The sequence below is a fragment of the Procambarus clarkii genome, unplaced genomic scaffold, assembly GCF_040958095.1.
Source record: "Procambarus clarkii isolate CNS0578487 unplaced genomic scaffold, FALCON_Pclarkii_2.0 HiC_scaffold_268, whole genome shotgun sequence".
NCBI classification, from domain to species: Eukaryota; Metazoa; Arthropoda; class Malacostraca; order Decapoda; family Cambaridae; genus Procambarus; species Procambarus clarkii.
Genome location: NW_027189301.1, coordinates 126,780 through 137,594, shown reverse-complemented (window position 1 = coordinate 137,594; position 10,815 = coordinate 126,780).

Below are 10,815 nucleotides of genomic sequence, written 5' to 3'. Positions count from 1 at the left end.
TTGTCCTCTCCACTTCCAATCTGACTACTAACACTACAACCTCTGATACCTCTCACCCGGTCCCTGTCAACAAGCCTTCTGTCTCCCTCCATCCCCCAACAACTTCAGTCATTTCTTCTGTAACTCATCTTGTCTCGTCCCGAGCCCGTTCAGCAACCCGTTGTCTTACTCCCACCTCCCGCTGTAAATATCCTACAATTCCTACCACCATCCTCCAAGATGCACCCTCCTCAATAACTGCCCAACTCATTGAATCACGCAACCCTCATGCTCTTGTACATGCACAAAACCCCACCAGCACCCCATCAAAACCTAAAAATTCATAAAGATCATACAGTTTAATGTGCGGGCATATTTCAACATTAGACACATGGTGTCAGATTTTATTGAGATCGAGAGACCTGATGTGCTATTATTAAATAGCACATACATCACGAACTCATATAAAATCAAACATTATGGCTACACCTCTTACCAGTCACCAGATGAAGCACATGAAGGAGTTGCAATACTCATCCGTTCTTCATACAAACACGAACTCTTACACACTCATTGGCTTCACAAACATTTCCTAGCCATTAAAGTTCATACACAAATGGGGTCTCTCATCATCTGCACAACCTACACCCGTCCTAACACCGACATTCCCATGCAAGATTTCATAACTCTCTTCAACAACTCTCACTTGCCTGTTTTTCTGCTTGCAGACCTCAATGCACAACACCCTACATTCCACCACAATACCACAAATCAGCATGGCAGACAGCTTCACCAAATATACACCCAAAAACATCTATTCTTTCTTGGCCCTGATTTCCCCACTTGTTTCACACATACAGGTTCTGGCCGGCCTGATCTCATATTCACCAACAGACACGGCAGCAACTTGCAACACTTCATTTCACCAGGGCCCATTACGGGCTCTGATCATATTCCCTTAATTCTCACAGTCTCCACAAATCCTATTCTCATCCCCAGCACTCCTCAATTCTTATACCATAGGGCAAACTGGGACATGTTCAAACAACACATTGATGACACTGATCTCACTTATGAATACAATGACAAACATCACACTGACATCGACACACAAGCACGCAACATACAAGACACCATCATTCATGCAGCAAACATCTCCATTCCTAAAACAGCACACAAACCACATTTCACTTTCACCCCCTCCATTCGCTCCAAACGCCTCTTAGCTTGCTATCACACTAGATTCTTACAAAACATACATCGTCATGGACAAATACTATGGGACCTAACAGCATTAAAAAACCATATCCTTAACAGCCTAGATGAAGATCACACAAAACATTGGAAACACCTTATAGAACAAGCAGAACAATACAGAAAACTGACACCTCAAGAATTCTGGAAACGAATCAAACGATTACAAGGATCAACTCACACACCGTTTAAATACCTTCTACATAATAACAACAAAATCACTGATCCTGAAGCAGTTCTCAACATTTTTAAACACCACTGGGAACAAATCTTTCACCCTCATCCTCCTGAACCATTTGCACGCCCCAACATTGAAATAGTCGAAGACTGGATACACCAAAATAGACAAGCAACTACACCAGACGACCTCATTCACCTTGAAAATCTCAATTCAAACACTGAACTACAGACTCCCCTAACTCTAGCTGATGTCAAGACAGCTCTCATGGGCACTCGTCGTAGAGCCCCTGGTGCGTCTGGCATTGGACATATCCTTCTTAGACAACTCCCTGCTACTATCATTACTGCTATCACTAACCTATTCAACGCCTCCCTTGCCTCTGGATACTTTCCACTCAACTTTAAGTCTGCCACAGCCGTTCTTATTCCAAAACCTGGGAAACCCCACACTGACCCAAAGAACTATAGACCCATCAGCCTTCTAGAGACACTTGGCAAAGTCTTTGAAAGGCTGATCAACCAGAGACTTAGAACCCACCTTGAACACAATGACTTACTCATTAACAAACAGTTTGGATTTCGGCCTCACCGGTCCACTCACGACGCCTTAAACATCATGACTAACTACCTCAGTATCAATCAGCACCAAAGACTTAAGACTGCACTCATCACTAAGGACGTTGAGAAGGCCTTTGACACTGTTTGGCATGACGGCTTAAAATTCAAACTATGCAACAACTTTAATCTTCCTCTTATCACCACCAAACTTCTTTCGAACTACTTAGACAATAGGACAATGAGAATTAAGTTCCTCCAACAACACTCTGACTACTTCAACTTACACGCCGGTGTTCCCCAAGGTTCTGTTCTTGCCCCAACACTCTACATCCTATACATAAACGACATTCCTGACCCTGTTCATCACACTTCATTAACCATATGTTATGCTGATGATGTCTCTCACCTTGTCACCAGCAACACCATTGATACACTAACAAACAGAGCACAAACAGAACTTGATGTTGTCACTGAGTGGGAGTACAAATGGCGTATAAAAACCAACTCCAGCAAATCTAAAATCACCTACTTTTTCTGTAAAAGAACTATTCGCCCAATTCCTCTCAAACTCTATTCATACACTCAAAATCCTACTTATATCTCTGTATCTCCCTCCTCCACAGTCCTGGGACTCACATTTGATCGACAACTACTCTTTCACACACACATAACACAGAAACATGCAATAGCTCTTCAAGCCATGAAGAAACTATACAGACTTAGATTTGCAAAACCTGACACAAAAATGCACCTTTACAAAGCACTTATTAGACCTCTCCTAACATACGCTCCACTAGCTCTTTCTCTATCTGCACGCACTAACAAAATAAAACTTCAAAGAATACAGAACAGAGCACTAAGATGGGTACTCAACACCCGATGGCAAGAGTTAAATACCAGTCAAAGTCTCCATGAAAGTACTAACATTCCTGCCCTAAATACCTACTGGAAAACTCTATCAGACAAACAAATCGATAGACTACTCACTCATCATGAACAACATATTGATTTTCTCCTACACACTCTCAGACTACCACGAAACAATCATGACCTCTTCTCTACCATCCATGATCCTCTTCCTAACTCTGTATTTCGTTAAACTTTAGCTCTCAACACCCAGCATCCACTATCATTACATATTCAGCTCTCAACAACCAGCACAAACAATCCGTAAAAAAGTTCAGCCCTGACGCTCTTGAGCCAATCACTGTGATGTTGTGAGTTTGTGATGTCCCGATGTTGTCACTGAAAACACCCGACTGAGTCCCTGCCTCGAAAGCCGCAACCTAACGACACGCAGCTGGGTTTAGCCCTGGCACTTTTTCTCTTACAAATCTTCTTCCTCTCACCCCCCCTTATCTTCTTCTGTCCCCACTTCCAAGCTCGCCCCTATGGGCATCTTCTCCTGTATTATTCTGATTCTGAATGACGTCGGTCATTCGTGGTCGTCAAGCAGGAGAGGAAGCTTGCACCTAGCACTGCCGGGTGGGTAAATATTGAGCAGCAACGTGAGCGCTTCCCTCCTGATTTCTAGCGTGGTGCCTGCATAGGCATCATGCTTTTCAGAGTGAAGGTGCGGTTCCGAGGAACCGACACCACTTTTAACAAGGCCGAGATCATGGACCTATTGACCTCGACCTCTGGGGTAGCACCCATCGACGTCGTTATGGACGTTAAGGGACCCCAAATTCTCTTCAGTAGTGCAGCTGCACTAGAAGCACTTTTCACCGCAACATCGACCACTGCACTCGAGGCAAAGGGGCTAACACTCCTGCCTCCCCTCCAGTTCCAGGCTGTAAGAACAATATTCATCCACAGAGTGAGTGCCATCATCGCCGAACAGCCCATCACTGAGATCTTGAAGAGCATAAACGCTCTGAACCGGTCTCTCACAGCCATCTCGGCCCACCTCATCCAGCAGGGTGAAAGCGGGAGGCCAACCCTCAAGGTCACCCTCAAGACTCCAGCAGAGGCTACTCTCGCGGCCGACAACGGACTCAGATGCTGTGGAGTGGCCTGCACACCCCACCAGATCACCAGGCAGCGTTACTTCCGCCTCCGTCAATGTTTTCGGTGTTATCAATACACCCACTACGCCCAGAAGTGCCCAAACAGGCTGCAGAAATGCAGCATTTGTACTGGAGAACACCATCACAGGACCTGCACAGCCACCATCAAGCGCTGTCTACTTTGCAACGGAGAACACACAGCCGTCTCTCAAGACTGCCCCACAAGGCAGGAAGAAATAACGAAAATGATCGACGCCAGACCTCGAAATCCTACTCCAAGAGTGAAATCTTTCAACATTCAAGCAGAAGCCTTCCCAGCACTCCCGACAAGTGGCGCCGCGAGCGGCCCACAACTCAACTACTGGACCAGCAGCTCCCGCGCCAGCCACTCAAGGTCACAGACAACACCTCTCAACCCAGCCAGCCAGCCGTCCTCACTCACGCCGCCAGCAGCCACCCCTGATAGCACTGTTGCAGCCCTGATACACTTCGCAACGGCGCTCTCAGGTGGAGATCTCCGACAACGATATGAATTACTCAATGAACTATACAAGGAGAACAACCTACCACCGTTTGTGATACCAGAGGCCATGTTCACCTCCTGCTCTACTACAACAGAGGCCAACCCTACACCAGCCACTCCTGCAAACCCGACTACGGCAAACGACAGCACCCTGACGGCTTCTCAACCGATCTCAACATCTGCTGAACCATCAAATGTCATCGCACCTGAACCCAAAGTGACTACCAGTATAGCAGCCCGGAAAATCTTCAACCCATACACTACTGTCATGAGTTTTGTCGAAGACAACACCGACCCGAGAATGCAAGAATTCCACGTACCACTGCGAGACCCAGTATATGAACACGAGGACGGCGACGGCTGCGATTTGTCAGAATACGACCAAGAATCGGTCTCCCCAGTAAGCCTAGAAGGTCTGCGATCCCCACGCAGATTCCTGATTCACGACCCCAAGGACACAGAAGAACCTTTGTCAATCCTGGACGTGGAAGCAGGAACAACAACGAAGAAACACAGAAACGGCGAGGAAACTGTTACCAGGGTAGTAACTGACATGAAAACCCTGATGTACAACAGCGTATGGCGAGCAGCAAGAGAAGAACTGAACGAATATAAAGTAGTGACAAAACCCACACCTTCACCAAGCACGCCAACAGAACAAACCCCACGCAAGAGAACAAGGAAGAATAACAAGCCTAGCTTCAGCACCAGACTCGCCCGAAGGTAGCCGCCTTCACCCCCCCCCCCCTCTTTAGGGGTATAGGGACCTAATTTTGCTCGTTTTGAGGTGGTGGAACCCCTGCAAGCTTTGGAGCAGACCAACGTGCAAGACAGTAGACGGAAGACTCCAGCTTCAAAGAAGAAAGAATACTTCAGCTTCAGAGAAGAAAGAAGACTTCAACTCCTAAGAAGAAAGAAGACTCCACACATCATGAGGAAAGAAGACCTCACACAGCCGCCCCTCCCTCGGGACCCTGCCAGCCAAGCCTAAGCCGACCAGGTGTTCAAGTAGCCTCATCTTCAGCCGCGCAGCTGGGTCTAGCCCTGGCTCTATCTCTACAACTCCGACGCTTCCTCTCACCCAAGCTATTCTTCACCTATACCCACTTCAAAGCTCACCCGAAGGGTATCTTGTCCTATATTTAATTCGATTCGATTCGGCATGAAACTACACCAACTCCACCAAAACAAACACCTCACCTTCCTTGGCCCTGACTTCCAAACAACCTACACACACAATGGAACTGGGAGACCAGATCTAATCCTCACCAACAGAGCAGGCACCCACCTACAACACTACATCACACCCGGACCCCTCACTGGCTCAGATCACATACCCATATCACTCACACTCTCCAGCAACCCCATACTCATCCCAGCCACCCCACAATATGACTATCAAAATGCAGACTGGGAAGCCTTCAAACAACACCTAACTGCCAGCACACAGCCCTACAACTTCCAAGACAAACCACACACAGACATAGATTCCCAAGTCCTCACCATCCAGAATAACATCATACAAGCAGCTGATGCTACCATTCCAAAAACAACCCACAAAACCAGATACTCCTTTTTTCCTTCGATCAGAACAAAAAGGCTACTCTCCTGCTATCACAACAGATTCACCCACAACCTTCACAGATACAATCAAGTAAACACAGACCTCACTATACTCAAAAACCACATACTTAACAGCCTTGACCAAGACCATGCTAACCACTGGGAGAAACTCATACATAAAGCTGAAATACAAAGAAAAACAACTCCACAACAATTCTGGAACTTCATAAAGAGGATCAGAGGAAACTCCTCCTCTTCTGCCTTTACATACATCACTCACAACAATCAAAACTACACCGATCCCTCAGAAGTAATAGGCATATTCAAACAACACTGGCAGGACATCTTCAATCCCCACCCCCCACAGCCAACAGCAATACAAAACATAAACAGAGTAGAAACATGGATACGACACAACCCTCATGCCATCACACACTACCCTACCATTGACCTCACGACACTAGACGACTTAGAAAGTGACCTCACAGAATCAATACTACCTGAAGAAGTTAAACTCATGCTCAAGAACACCAGACGTAAAGCCCCGGGAGCCTCTGGCATTGGCCAAGCCCTCCTCAAGCAACTTCCAGACCCCCTAATCTTAGCACTCACAGACGTCTACAACGCCTCACTAGCATCAGGATATTTCCCAAGCCCATTCAAAGAAGCCACAGCAATCCTCATTCCAAAACCCCAAAAATCCCCGACAGACCCTAAGAACTACAGACCGATCAGCTTACTAGAGACATTAGGGAAAGTATACGAAAAACTCATTAATCATAAACTCAGGAATCACCTAGAACACAAAAACATATTGACAGACAAACAATTTGGCTTCAGACAACACCGCTCAACACAAGACGCACTGAACATAATAACAAACTACCTCTCCATAAATAAACACCAGAGGGCCAAGACGGCCCTCATTGCAAAGGACGTCGAAAAGGCTTTTGACACTGTATGGCACGACGGCCTACGTTACAAACTCTGCACTCTGTTTCAACTATCTGACAACATGCAGAGGCTACTCTGCAGCTTTCTAACAAATAGAAAGATGCAGATCAAATTCCTCAGCAAGCTGTCAGGTTATTTCAACCTAAATGCAGGTGTCCCTCAGGGCTCAGTTCTTTCACCAACCTTATACATACTCTATATAAACGACATCCCTGACCCAATATACTGGACATCAATGACCCTTTGCTACGCTGACGACGTAACCCAACTGATCACAGACTATACGATTAACGCCCTCACACGGAAAGCACAACAAGAAATAGACAAAGTCACCCTCTGGGAACACGACTGGCGAATAAAAACAAACCCCAACAAGTCAAAAATTACATACTTTTTCTACAACAAACGACGTAACCCTGACCCAGTAAAACTCTACTCTCAATCACCAGATGCAACCCAGATCCCAAGAGTCAACAAAACCACAGTACTTGGACTCACACTAGACTTCAACCTTCGCTTTCACACACACATAACACCCAAGAAAGCTATAGCCTCAAACGCTCTATCAAAACTCTACCCACTCAAACATGCCTCCCAAGCCACCAAGCTCTATTTATACAAAACACTTATTCTCCCACTCCTAACATATGCACCGATCCCACTCACACTTGCAGCACCAACAAATAGGAAGAAACTCCAGCGTACCCAGAACAGGGCTCTGAGATGGGTGTTCAATACCCACTGGCAGGACTTCACCACCAGTGAGGCCCTGCATGAGTGGGCGAACATCCCACCTCTGAACATAACATGGGATACTATGGGGAAGAAACAGATTGACAGAATTCTCACCTATCATGACAACTACGACACGTTCCTCAGAAACGTCCTAAGCAGACCCAGACATACGCACAACCTCTTTAACCTGATCGACGATCCACCTCCTGCTCCGTCCTTTACATAACCCCTCTCCTATAATATCACTACTCAAATAACCAAACTTCCAACTATAGCCTCCTAACTCTTCTCCCCCCTCTTTAGGGGGGGACCAACTAGCTCCCGTTTTCTGGTGCCTTGGGTGGGGCGCGATGCTGATTAGCAGATCTAAGACCACATCTGGAGTGAGCCCCCAGGGCACACCCAGCTGAGGGCTGCTGTCTCCGTGGGTGCTCAGAAAAGACGAAATGTTGTCACAGAGATCCGATTCCTTGCCTTCACTGCCTAGTCTGGTCATAACGATTTCAATGCCATGCAGCTGGGTCTAGCCCTGGCACTTTACCTCATACTGAAAACCCTTCCTCTCACCCCCACTAATTCTTCCCCTATCCCCACTTCCACGCTCACCCATCAGGGTATCTTGACCTATATTTAAATGAATGAATGGCATGTTGCAAGAGTAGCATCGTCTCGCTCGCAGTGTGACTTAGGCGGCCCTCTGCTTGAGCGCTACGCACCTCACTCTACCAACGTCTGATTCCTTAGAGTGCGTGAGTGGATGGATCGATCAGCTCGCCAGCCATAAAGCAAGCCAGCATCGTCTCGCTGTCACTACAGCAGCTGTTATCTCCAGCCTCGACGAGCACTTCGGTGCAGCCAAAAACCAGTTCCAGCCAGCAGTTATTGGAGCAGAACCAGGCGCTTCCCAGCCAGCATCTAGTCCTAAGCAGTGACATCTTCCTCGTGGCATCTTCTGTGTGTTGTCCAATGTGCTTGTGTCCAGGTCGGACTGCATTTAGGTGAACAGCCCCACTTCGAGCCAGAACAGGCCCAGGTGAGAAGACGGAAGTTCACCTTTTGCAGTTGCGTCATGGCATAGGTGCATTCTTTTTCTCCTCTCCTAAAATTCTTCCGTTTCTGACACTGCCGAGCCAGTTGTGGAATCTCGTGATCGTGCGAGCCCACCATAACTGGGGGTGCAACCTTCCGGAACACGGTGTTTGTTCGTGGTGAGACCCTTAGGCCAGGTCTTAGACCTGGCCTACACACTGACCCCCACTGAGCTATGGAATCACAGTGATTGGCACAAGACACGGGACTGTCAGTAGATAGTGAGTCACAATGGCTCACTGTCTACGGATGACCTACACTGGGAATACACCCATAGACACTATTGACTGCATCACCACCTTCTACAATGCCACTGGCACACCAGCCACTAACCACATCAAACACGCCAACACAAACACCATCAAATTTCTCATTGCCTCTGAAGACGACCTTTTTGCCTGTTTCAAGGAACCTACTTTCAGAAAACTCACACAAGCTTCACTTACTCCTGTTCTCTCTATTGAACAAAAAACTAAATGCTCTGTACTTGTAAGAAATGTCGACAGCTCTGTCCTTTCAGCACCTACTACTATCAATCTCTCTCAAGACATCTCTCACAGGAATGCTATTACTGTAATGGAGATATACCCAGTGCCCAATACAAAACACCTCAAGATCCAATGTTCCTCCCCTACAGAAGCTCAAAAACTCTTGCACCATGGAATTAAAATCCTCAACACCAGCACTCCTCCCTATTTCATTAGTCCAGTTGACTATCTTCCTTTGCTGCAATGCTTTAAATGCTACAAATACAGTCATGAAACCCGGAAATGTAAAAGCCCACAAATTTGTTCAAAATGTTCTGCAGAAGGCCATTTTTACACTCAGTGCTCTGCCAACACTTTAAAATGCATCAATTGCCAAGGAGGTCATTCAGCAGTTGACAAATCTTGCCCTTTGAGAAAGCAAACCCTAAAATCTCTTCGCAATAACCAACCTCGCACTCAAGCTCACCCTCATTCCTCTTCTTCAACCTCCCATAACCTATCTCATCACCAAACAGCATCAGCCACCTCAATGTCCTATGCCAGTGTCCTTAATGCTTCACCTCACCAGCAACATCATCATAATACTGCACAACAAACTCAGTCCTCTCCACCTCTCTTCCCTCACCCACCACCTCCACCTTATTCTCCTCTTCAGAACCTTGCATATGAACGAGTCACTGCCTGTGTACAAGCTGCTTACTTGAAGGCCAAGGACGATGGCCGTGACTTTGCTGACTATCTTCCAATCTTTCTCACTCATAACGGCCTTCCTAGTATCTCTGTTCCTCCTACTCAACTATTGCGCTCTGCTCCATTCTCGCCTACAGTCCTCACTCCACAAAACACCATGACTTCAGCTGAAGAAAATACTACAGTTCCCCCACAATCTCCTACCAACCCACTCCTGACTGCTACAGAAAACGGTGCAACTGACCAAACAGCACATCCTGGACTATCCCAAACTGAAGCATCCATGTCAAAGGCACTTTCAACCTCTTCACCCAACATTGTCCTCTCCACTTCCAATCTGACTACTAACACTACAACCTCTGATACCTCTCACCCGGTCCCTGTCAACAAGCCTTCTGTCTCCCTCCATCCCCCAACAACTTCAGTCATTTCTTCTGTAACTCATCTTGTCTCGTCCCGAGCCCGTTCAACAACCCGTTGTCTTACTCCCACCTCCCGCTGTAAATATCCTACAATTCCTACCACCATCCTCCAAGATGCACCCTCCTCAATAACTGCCCAACTCATTGAATCACGCAACCCTCATGCTATTGTACATGCACAAAACCCCACCAGCACCCCATCAAAACCTAAAAATTCATAAAGATCATACAGTTTAATGTGCGGGCATATTTCAACATTAGACACATGGTGTCAGATTTTATTGAGATCGAGAGACCTGATGTGCTATTATTAAATAGCACATACATTACGAACTCATATAAAATCAAACATTATGGCTACTCCTCTTACC